The 22,013-nt window shown below is 36.1% G+C and overlaps 1 long non-coding RNA gene across 1 annotated transcript; it reads right to left on the minus strand.

The window, feature by feature from the left end:
- Positions 1 to 203: 203 nt before the first annotated feature.
- Positions 204 to 10,790, minus strand: LOC131546331 (uncharacterized). Its single transcript, XR_009272658.1, has 3 exons — positions 10,690 to 10,790; positions 8,576 to 8,637; positions 204 to 518 (listed from the first exon to the last, which is right to left on the minus strand). It is a non-coding gene; the product is annotated as an uncharacterized LOC131546331 (long non-coding RNA).
- Positions 10,791 to 22,013: the final 11,223 nt, after the last annotated feature.

Here is a 22,013-nt window from a genome sequence, read left to right on the forward strand (position 1 = left end):
GACTTCTGTATGGGAATATTCAAGTATTCCAAATTAAACGTAAAATCGAAGAAAATTGAAATTTTAGCCCTTAATGGTTACATCCCTGATTTTATGTGAATGAAATCTGCAATGGAAATGCCCCTCTCTTCATCTATCTTCACAAATTTTCCCAAGTTACATCAACTTATCAAGCCCAGTATTTTTATATCGCCCATATTTTTCTCCCACTTCCCTCCTGATTCCAGATAGGACAGTTTACAGTGATAGTGGCAGTGTTGTGTCGGTTTGAGGGCTCAGGAGAGCCCTGTTCTGGTCTCGTTCCCCTCAGGGAAGCCAGATGCTGCTATTTGCCCCAGAGACTGCAATGTAACAGAGGACCCTGACTAAATAAAAAACATTAACAGCGACTACACGGCGAACAAAGATTGGCTGCTTCAAAATGCTCCCCAGTATCACGTCTTGATTAGGATGTTGTTGATGCAGACTCAAGACTGTCAGGAGAGCTTGACACAGAGCGACATCCCCTACCCTCTCCCCTGTGAGGGAAGTAAACAAGAAAAATAATTAGACATGCTGGCATTAATAAACAATTATATATGGTATATTAAAGCAGTAAGTCATTTAAGGGTGCTTTACAGTGATTTTACCACAAGTAAGGGGTGTGCTTGGGAATAAACTTGAACCATGGTACAATCACTGTATTACATGCTGTTGAGTTGCTTTTATAAATTCCCAGCTGACCACTGATAAAAGATTAATTGATATGTTCAATTAATGCCATATTTTTATTATATTATATTATGGTTTTCAATTATTTTAAATATATATATTATTAATATTATAGATATTTAATAGTATTTTACACAAATACATGTGTATGTGTGTGTAAATTACTATTAGATATCTATAATATAATATTAATATAATATTATTAAGATTTAATTATTAGTGCATGTGCAAATTACTATTAAATAGCTGTAATATTATTATTATTATTATATTAATAAGAATTAATTATTGGTGTGTGTGTGTGTGTGTGTGTGTGTATGTGCACACACACACACACACACACACACACACACTAATAATGAATTCTTATTAATGTAATAATAATAATACGATTATATTAATATATTAGAATGAAACACACTTTCATTCTCTCTCTTCATGTTATTACAATTAAACATTTTAATAATAAAAATATAACATATAATTTTTCATATTATTATTATTTATTTTTTATGTATTTTTAATGTAGTTTTTTTTCTGGTTTAATTTCAATTCATTACAACTTTATCATCCTAACAATTTGAGTTTGAAGCTGTATTGATTTATGTGCTATTTAACGTATTCACTTTAATGAAATTTAATCAGATTCTGTAATTCTGTTTTATTAAGGAAGGCATATCTTTTGTGTTCACATGTTAATGACCAAAGTATTACAGTCATTCTTCGTCTTGGTTCATGACAGATCCAGTCGGTCAGATGTTACTGAGGTCCTCATGTATCTAGGGCATGTGAAAGTGGATACTTTGATTGTAAAGGACTCTAATTTCTGTCCTCTTGCATGCATTGCACTTTTTCGCTTTCATTCTCTCTCTCTCCATCTATCTATATCCCCCCACAGCCCAGGTGGGTTTGACTGTTCATTAGCACCCTGTGAAGAGGAACAGATGCAGATAGAAACACCTTCACACAAACACATGCAGACTGACATCAGTAGCAGAGCACACAATTAAAGTTTCAAGACACTGAATATCCCCAGGATTTAGATCACAATTAGAAGACATTTCTTTTAGTGTCTTTTTTTCTTTCTCTCACTCTTTGTCTGAGCTCTCAGAGTTCTGTGATTAATCCAGATGTAGTTCATAAGAAAAGTCAACCCATGTATGATATTCCTTCATACGTGAAACACATAAGGAGATATTATGGTGGATGTTCATGCTGCTCTTTTCCAAACAATGAATGAATTTTGTGCTATAATACTATTTTTTACAGTTGACATTTTGTATACAAGACTAATACAAGTTCTGAAGCCACAAGAATGGCAATTTCACTTCATAAACTAATTATTTAGTCATTATTAATTATCTATAATAATGAATAATGATTTTCAGTTTGTTCTTCACCACACAGGTGATTTATGAGTTTTCTCAACTTATTTTTGTGGGAGATTCTCAAATTTTTGTTGTATAAACTTAAAACGACAAGTTGAGAAAACTCAAAAATCTGCTGAAGCTGGTTGCCTCAAAATTTTAAGTTGGCTCAACTTTTTTTTTTTACAGTTTAGGCTATACGTAATACATTTATTTAAAATTTCCAATTTTAGTTCTTGCAATTTAGTGCTTCAAATGCATTTAGGATGATTTCAATGCTTTCAAAATGGAAAAAAAGGCAGTGTGAACATTCTTCAAAATATCTTCTGTTTTTAGAAGGAAGGAAGAAAAAGAGGGGAATAAAACAAAGGTGAAAAAGGGAAAGAGAAAGAAAGAAAAGGGAAAAATAAAAGAAGAAAATGAAAGAAAAAACAAAGAAAGAAAAGAAAAGAAACAAAGAGGTTTGGAAGGACAGAGTGAGTAAATGATGACCGCATCTCCATTTCTGGGTGAACTGTCCCTTTAAGAGCTTTAGTGCTTTTGTATTGCTCACTTTGGTAAGTTTTGTTAGATGCTCTGCTGTCAATGTGAATCAATATCTGGTAGTTAAATGTCAGTTGGTTTGGCATTTGAGAGACTGATATCTTTCACAAAAAGGGGAAAAGATGAGCGAGGCCTTCCTGTGGCCTCTGAACTCTCAGTCACGGCTCTTGCTGAGGTGTTCACAGGTGCGTCTGACACAGACGGGGTGTATCTGAAACAGACAGGAGTAAAAAGCCAAGAGGCAAGGGGTGCTGCGAGAAAGCGGACAGACTCAGATGAGATAAGCCTGAGCTACAGCCTTACACTCGCTACGGCTAACCTGGAAATGGCAGGGCTGGAGTGAGTCCTGAAAACTGTGTGTGTGTGTGTGTGTGTGCGCGTGAAATGTGTGTATGTAAATGCCAGTACAGCTCCTCTGAGGGAGCCCCACCTTACTGAACCACAGCGCATCTCTCTCGTTATCATCCTTCACACACCTGCTCACACAGACAATAGTGGCAGTGTGTGTGTGTGTTGATGGAAGAAACAAGAAGTGATCAAGCAAGGTCAGGAGAATCTCCATCCTAAGTGCGTTGGGCTCACCTGCTCTTCATCTTTCTAAACAGTCAAACTGTGGTTTGTTTATTCATTCAGTGTGTGTGTGTGCAATTGATAAACAGTAACTTCGGTATCTCTGTTCTTGATCTTTTTGGTTTTCAGCTTTCGGTATGCATCTGACCTCAGCGATTGTGCTCGTGAACGTGCGTGTTTGTGCAGCCTGTGTCGATTATTTCAGTAAAGTGCTGTTGAAGACCTGAAACATGCTCCCTTGCAGTCTGTGAGGGCCCATAAAGGACAAATAATAGATATAAATAAAGGGATAAAAAAAATTGAGATTTGAGTAAAAATAATATTTTCAATGCTTTGCTTTCTCTCACACGTTTTGTGAAATGAAAATTTTGAAAAGGAACACACATTTTTGAGTTCTTTTTAAGGAAATGCAAATTTGTCAGTGAAACACAAAACGCTTGTGAGTGAGCGGGAAGTTTCTCAGTGGAACCCAAAAGTTTGGAGTTCTTTATAAGTGAATGCAAAGTTTTTTTCTGGGAAATGCAAAGATTTTGCAAGAGAACGCAACATTTGTGGCGGAACGCAAAACTTTTAAGCACTAAACTGAAAATGTTTCTTTTTCCTCCCATCTCATAGTTTTCCATCAGCGTGTTACTTTAGGGGCTCCGTAGAATGTAAATAATTTGGGATGGAAATTTATAATACACAGACAAACTACTTTACTAAAAGTAATCTGTCTTCACTGACTATGACAATTCAAACAATCTACAGTTGTCAATACAGTATACTACACTTCATTAACCTCCAGGTTAACCTGTGACATTTTTATCAGCTGTTTGGACTCATTCTGACGGCACCCATTCACTGCACTGACGTAATGTTAAATTCCTCTGAATCTGTTCCCATTAAGAAACAAACTCATATACATCTTGGATGGCCTGAGTGTGAGGAAATGTTTGGATGAACTATTCCTTTAATCATATGACTGTGTGTCCACCAAAGTGTTTTTTAGCCAGCTGAAAACACCTAGCTGTGAGAGCGCTTCTGCAGTGCAGTGCTTTCAGTTGAGATGCTGAGGTTGCTATGATATGGAATATCTTTCGAAATAATATGGCAGACGCATCGCAAATAAAATGTTTCACTAAGCATTATTTTTCATAACAATATTGTAGTAGTCGGGGAATTCCAAATGTTAAAGACATGAATATTCAGAGACAAGCAATATTAACTTATCCATTGTTTTCAGTCAAAGTACAAGCAGGGTGTGACAGTCGGTGAGGTATTAGTCCCGCCCCTCCTCTACTGTGATTGGACGGCTGGGTAAAAAGTGACAGTGATCAGCGCTGCGTTTTACCCAAAGTTGAACATTCCGCTGAGACACGCTCCGCATGCTCCTGCCGTTTTAAAAACCATTTCAACTTGCTACTCAAAATATCCTTTGGACCCTTTCTTGACCATGTGCAGGCCATTGCAAAAACTTGCCCCCCTTAGTTACTGGTGCTATGTCCGACATGCCGCTTTCACTCCACACGTCATGTTCTCACGCAGTGAAAAATACATCGCGGAGCAAAGAGGAAACTGACAACGTGCCGACAGACAAGACGGACCAGGTTACTTCTATGTAAGGTATGAAACAAGGTCTCAGCTTTCAAATTTTGTCATTTTTTGAGAAATTCAAACAATAAATACCATTTTGAGGCTCTTTAATGCGTCGTGACAGATGATCATCTCTTCCTCTTTCCTAGTTATAGCACAAAATAAACATGAAGGAACATCAGAAGGTATCTTGTTTCAACTGCTGAAAGACGTTCACTGATGTTAATCTACTCTCCTGTCTGGTTTATTTGTCGGACAAAAATGGCAGATTCTGTGTTATGATTGGTCAGATCAACTGTCAATCAAACTCTCTGCGAAGGGTCAATTCAACAAAACATTTCCTTTGCACTCTCAGAATAAGCATCCATCTCCTTCAAGAAAAATTCCATCACAGCTACCAAAACTATATTTCATATGTCGTTGAGTTGTGAAATTGTCAAAGTGCAATTAATAATGCACAGCAAGCACACATGCGTTCACTGAATGGGTGCTATAGCAGGCATTAATGTAAACTGTTTTTACAAGGGTTTGGGTTTAGCTAAAGTAGTTAGCATTGCCCAGTGAGCCTCTGCTTGTAGATGCTATGCAATCTCAGGGAAAACAACACTCTCCATTGACAGCCATCAAAAAGTATTCGATTTCATAGATGTTTTTTTTTCAAGCTTTTTGATTAGCCAGTTAGCCATTTAGCATTGTCATTTTCCTGTGGGTTCAGAGTGATTAATTGGCATTTTTGGATCAGGTATCAGATTTCAGACTGCATACTCACTGGTTCTTGCACTAGCTAAGCAGTTGCCATGACTGGGATGCAAACGTGTAGCTTTCTCCATATATTATAAACTGCCTTGTATTCTACAAAAAGTTTTCTATTTTCAGTGAGCAACTCTCATGGTGGAGAAAATGTTAAAACCGTTAAAGTTCAAAATGTTTCTTACTTTTGTACTGCCACAGTAACACACAGAAACACGTGAAGTAAGTACAGTTTGCAGTGCACTGGCCAAGCATTTGTAGGCTATATGAATTTGTGAACTTGCATATTCATTTTTTTTTTTTCAGGTGTAACATCTGATGTACACTGCTCTGTAGTTTTAAGTTCATCAGATACATTGATGCATTAGAATTTAACTAACTTGTCAAATGCATTGCAACTGACGAAATCAGTGCAATGTTCATGCATCTGTGCTTGTGTGTGTGTGTGTGTGTGTGTGAGGTTATTGTATAAGTCTCAAAGGAATTCTGATAAGACTTTTGGAGCCAGACTGTAGACACTGTGCAGCAGACAAACCGATGACTGGGCAGATATCGCTCTCTCTCTCTCTCTCACACACACACACACACACGTTTGTTTTTGTGAAAAGTGGGGACATGGGGTAATCTCCTGAAAAGTCACCTTCTCCTTGTAATACCCATGTCATACCCTTGTCATTATACAAATTTATGTCCCCATTTGTCACAAAACACACACACACACACACACACACACAAACACACTCTCTCTCTCACTCTGTTTCTTTCTCACTTTTAGTTCTTTTCAAATCAGACATCCCTTTAGAACTCAAGCCTGGGGAGACTGGGGCAAGTTGTCACACTACACTTTTTACTCCAGTAAATATTTTATTAAGGAATGTTTACTTTTACATACACTTTCATATACATTTAAAAAGTTTGTGGGTTTTATTCAGTAAGGATGCATTAAATTTTACATTGTTACAAATAAATAAATGCCGTTCCTCTGAATTTTATATTAATCAGAGAATCCTTATCAAAACTATCACGGCTTTCACAACATATGAAGCAGCACAACTGCTTTCAACATTGATAATAATAAGAAATGTTTCTTGAGCATCAAATCAGCATATTAAAATGATTTCTGAAGGATCGTTTGACACTGAAGACTGGAGTAATGATGCTGGAAATTCAGCTTTGATCACAGCATAAATTACACTTTACAAAATATTACAATAGAAAACAGTTATTTTAAATTGTAATAATATTTTAAAATAATAGGCCTACTATTTTTTACAGTATTTTTGATCAAATAAAGAACCTGAACCTGTTAGAATCAAAGATACAGGTTATAAAACATTTAAGACAAGGTGAACAAGGTGTTTTAAACCAATATAAAACCACACACACAGAAAACATTTGTGTAATTCAACTTTGGACCTTGTAATTTTTGAGATACAGCCCGGTGACAACTAGCCCCAGAACACAACTACCTGCTTAAAGTGCATTTTTCAGCACTACCAAAAAGTGCTGCTTGCTTTTATAAACAAGCAGCAGATTGAAACGCTCACACCAGATGAGCAGTTTAAGTAACAGAGCATTCAGTGAAGATGTCAGCAACGATGGTGTCAACAATTACAATAAGAGATGACGGTGAGGATGATCTAATGATGATAATAATCAGTCATATTTCATTTCAGCTCAGTAATTATTCACAGCCTCAGTTCCTCTTAAGTGTCTGTTTATAGAAGAACCACCCCGTTACTTCCCTGCTTATACTGATTGCTATCAAACCAGCAGGAATTTAACCCGCAGATCTACACACCATAGCTGACAGTGTGGAAAGAGAAGATTGATTATAGATGTCACACTGAGGTAATGAACGCAGTTCCACAAATGCCCACTTAAAAGAGATCGTTCACCTAAAAGTGATAATTCTATCATCATTTATTCACCTTGTGTCATTTCAAACCCGTATGACTTTCCATTGTGCATCAAACACATATAGAGATTTTGCATTGCTTTTCCCCCATACAATAAAAAGGTGACAGACTGATTTTGGGGTGAACTATACACATAGTTGTGTTCAAGTTTTACTGAAAGTCCGGGAAGTTTAGTCTAGTTTTAATCAGAGAAAATTTGTCATGCTTTACAAAGTTGTATTGCTCAAAACGCTAACTGTGATTACTGATCATGTATTCAGTAATCATTTTTACCTGAATGTCAACTCATATGGTTTATTATAATCTAGTTTCCTGATTTATTACATCATCATAAATATAAACAGTCTCTACATTATGAAAACTTTGTCTCTACAAAAAAAATGTGTAGATTGCATAAGTGCTTTCAACAAACACAATCACAAATTAAAATAAACAAAAGCAAAATAAACATCTGCTTGAACAGATAATTTCCATAATTTCTGTATATTAAAGCTTCAGTTGCTAGAGTTTAATGCAATGGTCATGTGAAAGGACCTTACTTGGGTTTAAATCACAAGAAATATATAAACTGATCAAATGTTTAACTTTGATGCTATGTAAGCATCTGCCAAATGCAAAAACAGTAAGTCACATTGCAACTTCCAAACATACCCGTCTGTAAATTATTATGACTGCAGTGCTTTGAATTTAAATCATGCTATTAAAGTGCCTAAAAATGTAAAAAGTCAATTACCAAAAACTAATTGATTAGTGGGTTGTTGTGCAACTAGTTGACCATCTGGTCACTCTGCTTTGTTAACAGGCTAATAATATTCAGCTAATTCAAAGTAATCTCTCTAAAACAGGAGTGAACAGATGAAAGTGCAGAGGACAAGGAGGTGAGAGAGGGAATAAGGGTGAAAGAGTAAAAGATTGGTGTAGATCACGGCAATTTGGGGGCTTTGTTTATAACCGAGATGAAGTGGACCATCACAAAAGGAGTCTAGCAGAGGCTGGAGGAGTGATAGAAAGACTGATTAGAGGAGAGAAAAACAGTGAGAATGAGGACAAAGAGCCACAGTTACATTCCTGTACTGAGCTTAGACTAATACAAAAATGCTGAAGAAGTCTGTGTTGTCTGTGTACTGAAACATATCTCACTGTTTGCATAGCAAGGAGTCTGAGCATAACTTCAATATCAGTCCATTTGAGGCCAGGACAATCTGTTGGGGATAAAAAAAAGAGTATTGAAACAACGCTATCGGTGCCGCCATCTCAATAACATGTGCTACACTTTGCACTGAGTGATGCTATGAGTGATGCAAAAGATGAGTAGTTGGCAAGGTGATGAAACAACAAACAAAACTAACACGATGACTACAATCTACAGTCAATAAACAGAAGCAGCACCGATCATAACTGAGAGAGGCTGAACTTCTCTGTGATACATTATATTTACCATGAAACCTGATTTAAAAAGTAGATAAAGCTAATTTTTTCATTAGTAAATTGTGGTTCTGTTCGCACACAATTCAGTTATAAACCGATCCGCCCTTAGGAGTCGCACTGAACTTTTGCATTAAATCAAGAAGCCGGCTTTTTTTTTTTTATTTTTGCTGTTAACTTATACATCACACAAAACAAGACAGAAATAAAAAAATAAAAAAATAAATTCAAGAAGAAAAAATTTAAATTAAATAAAAATAAATATAACATTCATCCACACAATGAGACAACACAGGGTTATAAAGAAATATAATACAAAAAAATAAAAATTCATTGCCATTTCTATATATTGTAATATCTCAGTCAGGGGAAATTTCCATCTGGTCTATTGGTGTATATTTTCCATATAAACAAGGAAAGGTTGCCAAACTCTCTTTTCAAACAAAATGTTTTAGTTTTATTTCTTAACCATGTTAACTTTTCTAAAGATAGTACAATTATTAACCTCAGATAATTGCAAACTTATTGGAATAACCGCATCAGATTTACACTTCATTGCAACTTCTAAGCAATCAGTAATTACATTTTTATAAGCTTTATTCTATTGGCTTTGCTTGAGGTTTGAGTTGGTAAAGTTACCCATCAAACATATCTCTATGTCTGCTGGAGAGGAGATTCCATGTATAATAGATAGCCTATAATACAGCAATATATTATATATAATTATTATTATTTATTTATTTTTTCGCCAAAATCAGTAGGTCTATTGTATCTGGTTTGAAGAGCCAATTTTTAATTTTACGCAAAATGCGATATCCGCCGAGTTATTCTGTCATGTTTTCTGCCTTTCTTCTTTCCAAACAGCGACAAAAGCCAGTTTCTCTGCAGAATGCGAGAAATCCGATCAACCAATCACAGCGCACCATTCCACGCACTGTAGACAGTAATAGAGTGGGGGAACTATGACGTCACTTTGTAGGCGGATCGGCGGTTAGCATGAAACTGGTTCCTTCGACAAAAAACCAATAGGATTTTCCCATAGGCTTTTGGATTATCGCAAAAAATAAGCTCTGTGTTCAACCATAGTTCATGAAACTTACACGTTTTGTCCATCAAGATAATCTTGACAAGATAATATAACTTTGACGAATTTTGAAGCCGAAATAAAAGCGCCAGAACTGAAAAGCTAAACTTAGGCTATAAACGAACTACAGCACCACCGTCGCTCGCCTTCAGCGTCACCACCAGCGCGCTCCCGACAACTGTTTCAACTTATTTTTAACATGTTCAGTGAAGGATTTACTCTGTATATGAATTTTAATCCACGCTACAGTAACCGTTTCATGAATAAATACAAAACTAGAGACAAACTAAAACTGAAATGAGACATTAGTAATAAATAGTATAGTGAATAAATGAAATAATCATAACTAAAGGACATTTAAAGCACGTATTTCTGTACATTTTGTAATAAGGTGCATTAAAAGTCAATAAATCCTTTTTTTATTAATTTTTTTTTTTTTTTAATTAAAAACGTATCCCCGTGTATTTAAATAACAGCAGAGTGAGCGAGTTTTTGGATATGGTAAGATTAAACTTATTTAGTGAACAAAGTACAACATTTCAGCTATCATTTTGTTAGGATTGGTACACAAAATGTTATTTTATCCATGCTTCAAGGAAATCCTATGTTTTCTAACCGCTTCATGTGGCCGCAAACATTTAATTTTTACATGCCTTTAAGCAATATGCATCATTAAAGTTTAACTTTCAACACGTTAAGCCGGCAAATGTGGTGTTTACATGTAATAATCGTAATATGCGTTTACCTTATGGTGCAGAGAGTCTCCGTGTCAGTGAAGCCATAAAACAAGCATCTTCCCTCTGAAAACATGTCGCATTTCGGGGCAAAGCAAAAACATCGAACAACAATATAAAATGCTGTAAACTATTCATTGGTTATCCTAAAATTAATTGAATTACAAATTATACTACAATTGGAAAATACTGCATATTGATAAACTGTTCGGCGTGATGACGTTTAATGTCTCTGACAGCGCCTGTAGTCCCATTTAGCAACTTGTTAGCAACCGTCTTTTTTAAGAAACATAAAAGCTTAAAAAAATCACGAGTGGGGTGTAACTGGTGTGTTTTATGTCGTAGAATAAAACGTGAAAGTATCTTGAGCCTGTGTGAACCACGGACCTTATTTTAGGGATTTAACCAAAATCCCATTCAAAAAACCCATTGACTCTGGGACGATGGAACCGGAAGTGCTAAAATGCACTCGCTTCCGGGTTTTCGCCTACAAAGTGACATCATAGTTCCCCCACTCTATGGCGGCGCTTTGAATTCACCCGGCATCCGAGTTTTCCTCATCTACTTTGTACTTTGTGATCAACAAACAAGCGTAGGGCTGCATGATAAATCGCATGTGATTGTCATGCGCATCTCGTCAGTAAAGCCAGTTCTGTGATTAATAGTAAATCTCCATCACGTGCTTTCAGATGGATACACAGAGCCGTAGATCACTGACAAGCCACATCGCGGTCATAATCACAGATGAGTCGCATTCGATTATGAACGCGATATTGCGTAGCCTGTCAGTATGAGTGTTTTTATTAATGCCATTTTGTTAATACAGCGTATAGCATTAGTCAACTAAATGAATGTAACATGGCAAAGATGAATGCACTTTTGGAAGCTGCAAGGGAAATGTCATTTTGGAATTTCTGTGGTCTAATGTGATATTGTTGTTCATGTTCTTGTTCATGATGAAATTTTATTTTATTGTTGTAATTAATTTATAGCATTAACAAGATGACCCGTTGAATTCATTTTGGGAGTGATGACTGATTGAATGTATTTTTAGTCCAGTGCCTGTATTAGTATTGACCAAGTTCAGAGGCTGTCATATGTGGATCAACTTACTATGTTGTGTATTTTCAACAGTTTCAATATGAAAAATAACTTTTATATTGATTCAATGGATTTATTGCATTTAAAAAAATAAAAAAAACGTGTCATGGATTTATTGCATTTTGGGGAAAAAATAAAATAGAATTTTATAATAAATCTTTGAAAATCAAAATCTGGATTTGAATTTTTAATGTTATTATAACATAAAGATGCTATATGTGAAAGTTTGAAACAGAAAATAGTGGTTTTCATCTTGCCACTTTCTTGGTAAAGAAAACACATTTTTACTCAAATTAATCAAAATGGATTTATAGCGTTTTGGAACCAAACTTTTCATGCGTATGAATATCTACTGTATATCTGCAATAGACTTCATCAGATTATTTTGCTAAAGTATATAATAATAAAATAAGATTAAGTTGTTAGCTAGTATGACATTAAAAATTTGCTATAGTTTAAAAAACCTATAATATTGAGTTTATTCATTTAAAAACACAAACCAACACATTCTCACTGTTCAAAATTTTTCCCATTTCTTCAGGAATTTAAATATAGGTGGTTTTTAAACCCAGAGGCTGCACAATGTTGTGGTGACATGATGGTGGATGCACTGATGTGTCAGAAGCTGTTGAACGTGGCTATGCATATACATATCTATGATTCTGGCAGTGTCATCCAAGTCATTCATTAAAAAGTCTGTTTAAAGTAGTTATTTAGTGTTGGTTCATATGCTAGCCAGCTTTGGAAATGTGCAAATGTGACCGCACCTTTAACCTTTCGTTTATTCACCATAGAGAAATTAATGAATGAATGAACAAATGAATATCCGCACAGGATCACAACTAGGATGAAAAGGGTTTCCAGTGTTTATCAACTTAAATTATTTAATAATTATGAATTCATTAGTTCAGACTTAATTACTCATAATTTATAACAAAATGGAAAAATATGGAACATTATCTCCTCAATCCCACACTTTTGAATGGAATACACTGGAATCACAAACAGTCTAGCTGCGGAAATCTTTATATTTCACAGCGTTTAAAGTTCAAATTGCATCTGGAAATTCAGAACTTAAAAAGTTTAGAATCCTAAAATATTCTTGCTATAGTAAAAGGGATTGATGCTTGTCTTATATGAAGAACCACTGTTTAGATGTGTTTAGAAGTGTTTTAGTGTTTCTAATACTTGAAAAATAAAGTAAACTGCATGTTTATGTGCGGCTGCAACGTGATCTCATGATAATTCGTATGTATTTTACGTAAAATGTGGTTCTATAAAACGTACATTTACTTACGTTTTACAGGCACTAAAACGTACAATACTTACGTATTTTCAGCATTTAAACGTACAAAACTGACGTATTGACGACATCTACAAATTTATCCTTATGAATATTGAAATTGCGCCATTAATTTTATTATTAGTTGTTTTTAGTTGTCATATCAATTACCTTGTTTTCAATTGCATCATTAAATAGTTTACTCGTTTACTTAATACGAAATGATAACATTTAGTTTTGTTGTGTGATTTCTGCTGCCAGCTCGTTTCCAATAATAGACCTACATAACATTAAACAAGACTTCACTTTAAACCTTAAAATAAATAACATTTTAAATCGTTTAACCTTTACTTGTCATGTACTTTGTTTGCCATGGGCCACAAAAGGCATTTTCTCCGACATGCTGTGACTGACAACAGAACTATAAAAAAAACACCAAAACCGCAACATAATTACGAAATGAAACGATTTTATTCGTGCGCTGTAATCCAGATCTTCAGAATCCATACGACTGCGAGGAACAGACCCAAATCCAAGCCTTTATTCGACGATATTCATCTCCATCTCGAGCAGCAAGTCCAGCGACCGTAAACAGCAAAGCCGGCGCTGACTGACGCGTTCGTTACAAATTCAAATGTTGCCGCTTCAAATGACAGGTTTTACTGCAGGATAATCGAATGCTCATTGGCTCTCGCCTGCATTCGTCACAGATTGCGACATGCCGTGTTTCTGGTGAGGTGTGTATTTGAATGATGCTAGTAGCACACGCGCCTTCATGAGTTCAGAGAGAACGAGAGGATCAGGAGAATCTGGATCATACAGGTGCTGGTCATATAATTAGAATATCATCAAAAAGTTGATTTATTTCACTAATTACATTCAAAAAGTGAAACTTGTATATTATATTCATTCATTACACACAGACTGATATATTTCAAATGTTTATTTCTTTTCATTTTGATGATTATAACTGACAACTAAGGAAAATCCCAAATTCAGTATCTCAGAAAATTAGAATATTACTTAAGACCAATACAAAGAAAGGATTTTTAGAAATCTTGGCCAACTGAAAAGTATGAACATGAAAAGTATGAGCATGTACAGCACTCAATACTAAGTTGGGGCTCCTTTTGCCTGAATTACTGCAGCAATGCGTTGTGGCATGGAGTCGATCAGTCTGTGGCGCTGCTCAGGTGTTATGAGAGCCCAGGTTGCTCTGATAGTGGCCTTCAGCTCTTCTGCATTGTTGGGTCTGGCATATCGCATCTTCCTCTTCACAATACCCCATAGATTTTCTATGGGGTTAAGGTCAGGCGAGTTTCCTGGCCAATTAAGAACAGGGATACCATGGTCCTTAAAGCAGATACTGGTTGCTTTGGCACTGTGTGCAGGTGCCAAGTCCTGTTGGAAAATGAAATCTGCATCTGCATAAAGTTGGTCAGCAGCAGGAAGCATGAAGTGCTCTAAAACTTCCTGGTATACGGCTGCGTTGACCTTGGACCTCAGAAAACACAGTGGACCAACACCAGCATGGCACCCCAAACCATCACTGACTGTGGAAACTTTACACTGGACCTCAAACAACGTGGATTGTGTGCCTCTCCTCTCTTCCTCCAGACTCTGGGACCCTGATTTCCAAAGGAAATGCAAAATTTACTTTCATCAGAGAACATAACTTTGGATCACTCAGCAGCAGTCCAGTCCTTTTTGTCTTTAGCCCAGGCGAGACGCTTCTGACGCTGTCTGCTGTTCAAGAGTGGCTTGACACAAGGAATGCGACAGCTGAAACCCATGTCTTGCATACGTCTGTGCGTAGTGGTTCTTGAAGCACTGACTCCAGCTGCAGTCCACTCTTTGTGAATCTCCCCCACATTTTTGAATGGGTTTTGTTTCACAATCCTCTCCAGGGTGCGGTTATCCCTATTGCTTTTTTCTACCACATCTTTTCCTTCCCTTCGCCTCTCTATTAATGTGCTTGGACACAGAGCTCTGTGAACAGCCAGCCTCTTTTGCAATGACCTTTTGTGTCTTGCCCTCCTTGTGCAACGTGTCAATGGTCGTATTTTGGACAACTGTCAAGTCAGCAGTCTTCCCCATGATTGTGTAGCCTACAGAACTAGACTGAGAGACCATTTAAAGGCCTTTGCAGGTGTTTTGAGTTAATTAGCTGATTAGAGTGTGGCACCAGGTGTCTTCAATATTGAACCTTTTCAAAATATTGTAATTTTCTGAGATACTGAATTTGGGATTTTCCTTAGTTGTCAGTTATAACCATCAAAATTAAAAGAAATAAACATTTGAAATATATCAGTCTGTGTGTAATGAATGAATATAATATACAAGTTTCACTTTTTGAATGGAATTAGTGAAATAAATCAACTTTTTGATGATATTCTAATTATATGACCAGCACCTGTATTTTCAGCGATTAACAACATAAATTCTGCTCTGCACCTCACACAAACCTACTGTATTCCGCCAGAGAGGACTGCGGCTGCAACGCATCGTCATTTGGATTACTTTTGGTAGTGCTTTTGACATTTTTGCAATAAATAAATTATTGTAATTGTATTTACCTGTCTGTCATGTCTTTCTTATACTGTACAGAAATAACTTAACTTTACAATAAGGTTCATTAGTTAAGATTAGTTAACAACATTAGTAAACATGAACTAAGAATGAACAATACTTCTACAGCATTTATTAATCGTAGTTAATGTTAATTTCATGCATTATTAAAATCACAAGTTGTGTTTGTTAACATTAGTTAATGCACTGTGAACTAACATGAATAAACACTGAACAACTGTATTTTCATTAACTAACATTAACAAAGATTAATAAATAGTGTAATGAATGCATTGTTCATTGTTTGTTCATGTTAGTTAATACATTAACTAATGTTAACAAATGACACCTTATTGTAAAGTGTTACCGAAATATCTATGTTTAGGTTTAGATGCAGGAGTGGGATTAGCGACTATAAAAACATTTTTAATGCTATATTGTTACTAAAATGGTTATTTTCCTGCATGTAAACAGTAAATTGCGTTTTATATCCTTTTATATTCGCTATAAAATGGGTAGGTTTAGGTTTGGGGGTAGGTTAAGGGGTCTAAAATCTAAATTGCTTATTAATAAAATGATAAAAATGCATATTCGCTGTAAAATGGGTAGGTTTAGGTTTGGGGGTAGGTTAAGGGGTCTAAAAGTCTAAATTGCTTATAGATAAAATGATAAAAATGCATTGATTCGAATATCTTAATGATATAAAAGATACGTAAATATTTTTTTAGTTTTTTAGCTAAAAATATGTATCGAGTTGTACATTTTAAACGTTGAAATACGTCTAAATTGTACGTTTTAGCTTCAATAAAAACGTACAAAAATGTATGTTTTGTGTTTGTAAATGTTACGTATTAATACCTACGTATGAACATGAGACCAGGCTGGCATATGTGAGTGTTTCTGAGAATTAGGGAGAGAGAGAGAGAAATAAATTCATACCAATTGAATCTATGGCAGATGTTAGACTGGCACACACACACACACACACACACACACACAATACCACCCAGTTTGTGTTTCTAAAGCTGAATTCACACATAATCCCAAATTTCCTGCAACATTCCAGCATGATTTCCATTCTCTCTGTGAAGCAATCTGTCCACCCTCCCTAACTAACTACACTACACAATTGTGCTTCCCATTTTAGCGGCACGGCCTTATTCTCTAATCTCTGGAACATTCTTTTGGTTAATTTAAGCTGTAACAAATAAACTAGTCCACACAAGTAATATACCATACACCCAATCTCAAAACGCAGAGGTTTACATTCCTCATAGTGTAAGCACTGATGTTTAGAGATCAAACTGAATTAAGAGAATTATAGAAGCTTTCATAAACAGGGAGGATCTCACATTCCTACACGATTTATAAGAACCAGGATAGGCCAATAAAATATCTTGAACTCCATCGTGTGAAACACTTTGGTGTTGTGTGAATCACACCCTGAGATCAGGTTGCGTTGCATGTTTTTTTCTCTTGTCTGCTGTGTTTTTGTGCTCCAGCCCTCTGGCCAAGACTGTGGGCCTCTCCTCCATTGTTGCCCTACTGTGAGCGCCACTTTTCCAGCCTCCCATCTGGGCTCTGGGGGTGGGGATGCTTTCCTTAAGCTGTGGGGAGGTTCTTTGAAACGACTTTAATTGTGTAGGTGAGGCCGCTCTTAAAGTGCAGCAGCTAATTGGCTGTAAATGAGTCCATCTGCTTTGATTTGGAGTTGCAATGAGTCTGCAGTTCTCATGCTCTTTCATTCTTTCCAGTCTCTATATCGACACTTTGCTCTTCCTGCCAAATCGGGATGGGCATTAGATTCTATACGAAATCAAAATCTACCCTATTTACCATCAGAATTCAAAACAATACAAAGAATGTTATGTAGCAAATCAGCTCAAAAGGGGAATGTATATAAATAATTACAATTAATTACAATTTTGTACTGTCGGCTGACAGTAATAACTGTAGCAGAATTAAATTGCCATCAACTGATCTGTTCGTCCAGCAAACATTCAGTACAAGTTCATATCAACTCTAAGAAAGGATATTTTCGTGGCCACAGAAAATACTTTCCTATTAATGCATTAGAGCATGTAGTGAGGGTCAAAATCGTAAAGAGACATTAATTTGCAAGGCAGAACCACAAACTCATGTAATTTGTGCGCACGACTTCTATTAACAAAACGCTAACACACATATCTAATCTAAACAAACAAACGAATAAACATACACTCCCGCGTACATACAAAGGGGAGCTAAAGTGGATGAATGAAGCCATTAGAGAAACCAGAGAATGCAGTTATGGACAGAGTCATTTAACCACCTGAGTAAAAACCATCAGCGCCGTTTATAACGGGGTCTATAACTTATACTAAACCTCTGTTTCATTTAGTTAAATGTACGATACTTGCATTGCCTTGGTCGTTGAACGAGTGTCCGGATGCAGTGTCGGATGAAAGTCTTGATGGTTTCAAGGTTTTGGACTCGTGATCACGTTCTTCCGGGTTGAAGAGTGATGAATTCCAAAGATGTCCTGACTCGATGGTGATTGGGAGTTTCTTCCCAGGTAGAAAGTGAAAAAGAGCTAAGAAAGAGATCTGCTGAGATCCGATGATCTTTGGTTGAATGGAAAGTCAAGGCCGAAGCCTGGCTCAAACTTAAGGTAGAGAAGACTTCTAGCTCACATCCTCATCTTCTCAGTATCTGAAAGAACCGCAGACTGGAGGCGGGTCACTGATGTGATAGCTTTATCTGCTATAGAGGTCACTCCTTTCAGGTGTCAAAGAGCCAATGGTGTCTTGAACTTTTGGAGGGAAAGTTTACAACTCTTTGTCTCAGAGCATGGTAATTTGCATATGTAACTGGATCAGAAGTTGATATACAAACTAGAAAAGATTCTTAGAATACTAATATGTTGCATAGGTATCAACATATAATATACCCTCTCAATTAGATCATCCGAAGACGAATTGATAGAGACCAAACTATAAGTGCATAAAACAGTATACAATACACAAGAACATATACAAGAACAGTAATAATATACACAATGACCTGAAGGATATGTGTGTTCATTCAAAGAAAGGTTTTTCTATGAATTAATTAGAGAAAAGTCCATTTTTATGGCATAAAAGATGGTGAGAGGGAGAGCTCTCAACATGCCATTAGGTCATAAAGTTTATCTGGTCTGGCCGAAGTGTCCTGGTTGTCATGGTAACCGGGGGCCTGGAGTCATTCACAGACATTCTGGCACCCAGTATGTGTATTGGGTGAGGGGTCTGTGACTATTTGTCAATCTAATGACTGACTGATTTTGTCTGATTGGTCCAAATGTTATTTAGAAGGAAAAAAAATGTTTGTCTTTAATAACATTAATAGAATTTAAAGAAATTAGCCATTGCATTGGATGAACTAATTGACATATAGTTATTTTGTCATTGTTTTAGCAAAGTTGGCTTGACTAAATTTTTTCACCACCCAGTTAATTTTTTTCTCATTGAAATTCAAGTTTTGCTCTGAAATGCATATTGCGGAAGTAAAATGAGTTGCAAACACCACTTTGACTTTAGGCTCATTTTAGACTACATTTTAAAAGACCTTGTCACATCTAGTTTATGGTTTCTGTTCAAGGACTCATTTTGATTTTCATTTCATTCTATGGTTCCTGTGTAATAGGTTTTGTGTTTAGTTCCTGTTTCCTGTGTAGACTGTGTTCAAAATCGCCCCTAAATCCTCATTCACTATTCCCTACATTAGTCCACTAATATAGTCCAATACAGACACTGAGTGTTCTAGAAGTGCTACCGCTTTTTACACAGTGATTGCTGTTTAATAATCATTAGAAAACTTGCAGCTCCAATAGTACTGAAAATCTCATTAAAGGAGTCATATGATGATGATAAAAAAATACAATTATTTTGTTTATTTGGTGTAATGCAATGTTTATGCAGTTTAGGGTTCAAAAAACCCATTATTTTCCACATGCCGTACATTATTGTTGCTCCTCTCTGCCCTGCCTTTCTGAAATGCATCAATTTTTACAAAGCTCATCGTTCTGAAAAGCGCAGTGTGCTCTGATTGGCCAGCTATCCAGTGTGTTGTGATTGGCCAAATACCTTAAGTGTGTGATGGAAATGTTATGACCCTTACCATATTTGGAAACACACAGCGTCTCCACAACATGGCAGCGACGGCAACAATACTACAGCGAGAACAGACGCCTTCTTTCTTTGCTTGTACCTTTGGGTGGTGTTATGCAAATCTTCCCACACAGTGACGTAGATATGTGGGAGCATGTTTAAATGAGGCGTTTTAGGAAGGCGTGGATGAGTCTTAACTTTTATGAAAAAAAAAACATTAGTCTCAAAATCGCATCATATGACCCCTTTAAACTATTTAATAATTAATTAAAAAGAGATGTACCACTGTATATTAATGGTGTACCCACACTGGACAATAGGTGGATTGATGATTCAGCTGCTCTGGCAAGACGTAGAAATTCATTCGGCATGTCCCTCACAGTGCATTATGGGTATTCTCTAGCCACTGAATGTACATCAGTTGTATATTTGTTATTGCAGTACATTATGGGATTGAATGAGTGCACTCAATAACGTCCAATGCATTGGAAACAAATGGGAAACCAATTTTAACTACTAGAAATGTTTGGAACTGCAAAACAAAATCTTTCTGAAATCCCTTTTTATCATCCTCAAATTTGGAACACAGCCACACAAGATTTGTGGCTTTGATTTTCTCAGTTTTAGAGTAAAACATTTCTTGGAAAATGTATGTTTCATATAAAGTTTGAAATCGTGGGTTTTTTATGCATTTTTCACAATATATAATGTATTTCTATAACTTTTTTTTGAAAACATTAAATACTAATGGACAATAAATATCACAGTATTATAGGACTTTAATGAATCAGACAGCGGCTGGTATTTATTGCACTATATTGTGGTCTTCAAACCATGTTTAAATTATTTCAACCTTTACTACTCAACTACACAAATATCAACCCCACTGTGCTTTAAGATAGTGACAAAAAAAGAAACAAATTACACAAAATAAATTAAAAATGTTCCTCAAAATAATTTAGCTGGCTTTAAAATCTGAATCACATTTGAAGCCATTATATATAACACTGCACCAAGTTTCTGAAAGCCATTAAAATAATAAAAGCTTACAGTACAGAGAATTGTTTATTGCGATTACTGTAATTAATAAATGTATTAAACTGTTGTCTTTTAGGATTATATGACAGATTTTCAAGTGGAACTCTTAATGGAGTCCTCATTGCTGGCTGTAAGACTGAGTGATATTCAGTTTGCTGTCATCTTATCACCATCTAACAACCAGTGTGAGTTTCCTGTTTGCCTCTCTAGTTCTTATCACTCCATCATGATAACAATAGACAGCTAGTGCAGCTTCTGTTTCACATGTGAAACATGTTGAGAGTTGGGTTTGGCCTAAGCACGCAATACCTGAAGAACCGTTAGCATACCCATTCATCTCATTCAGCAAGGTACTTGCTCACTACTGGGGCAAGACTCCCCTTGGATGTACATGATTTGCTCATGAGAGATAACTTAATGACATTATCATACTTTAACAACAATATATGGAAAGAATTTATAAAGGGAGGGTGAAATACTGTGTCAATGTGATGCAAAACACGTCTAGAAGTGTATGTAACTGACTGAGAGCACACACTTATTGTGAACTGCTGTCTATTAAAAATAAACCAGCATAAAGCCCACTGGCATGTGTTTGTAGGAGTTAACAGCTTTAAGCGCTGATTATTAAATTAACTCTTCTCACAGAAGCACTCAGAATCACTAATGGGGTTCATCATTAGTTGAACATGTACTAATTCTGGTGTATTTGCTAAGATAAGCATTATTATTTTTCAAAACCCCTGACCTTTAGTTATATTTTATCCAACAGATATGAATTATGTCTTAAATTGTGAAAATTGATGAGGTGAGATGAGCTTTTACTAGGGCCAGAACATCATAGAGACCTGAAGCTGGCTCTTTTGACTCTTTGGACCAAGAAAGCACCCAAAACACCCTAGCATTGAGTTTCAGGAACACACACCACTTTTAATTTTTTAAATGTACTATAATTGGGTGTTTTCAAGTTCAGATTTATTATATTAGTCAGTGTGAATCGCGCAACTTTTTTGTCGTACATTCCTTAGCAATTCCACATAATCAAGTGGCAAGCAACTTGTGCAAGCAAATGATTCTTCTAGAAATGTCTCTAGATTCTGTAAAACCTGGTGCCATAATAAAATAAAGGGTTTGGAGATCAATAAAAGCTTTTTCCACCTAAGGATCCCCGATTTCCCCTTAACTACCCAAACTGCTTGTCCTGCTGCGCCCACAGATA

Source organism: Onychostoma macrolepis, chromosome 08 (genome assembly GCF_012432095.1).
Source record: "Onychostoma macrolepis isolate SWU-2019 chromosome 08, ASM1243209v1, whole genome shotgun sequence".
Lineage (NCBI taxonomy): Eukaryota > Metazoa > Chordata > Actinopteri > Cypriniformes > Cyprinidae > Onychostoma > Onychostoma macrolepis.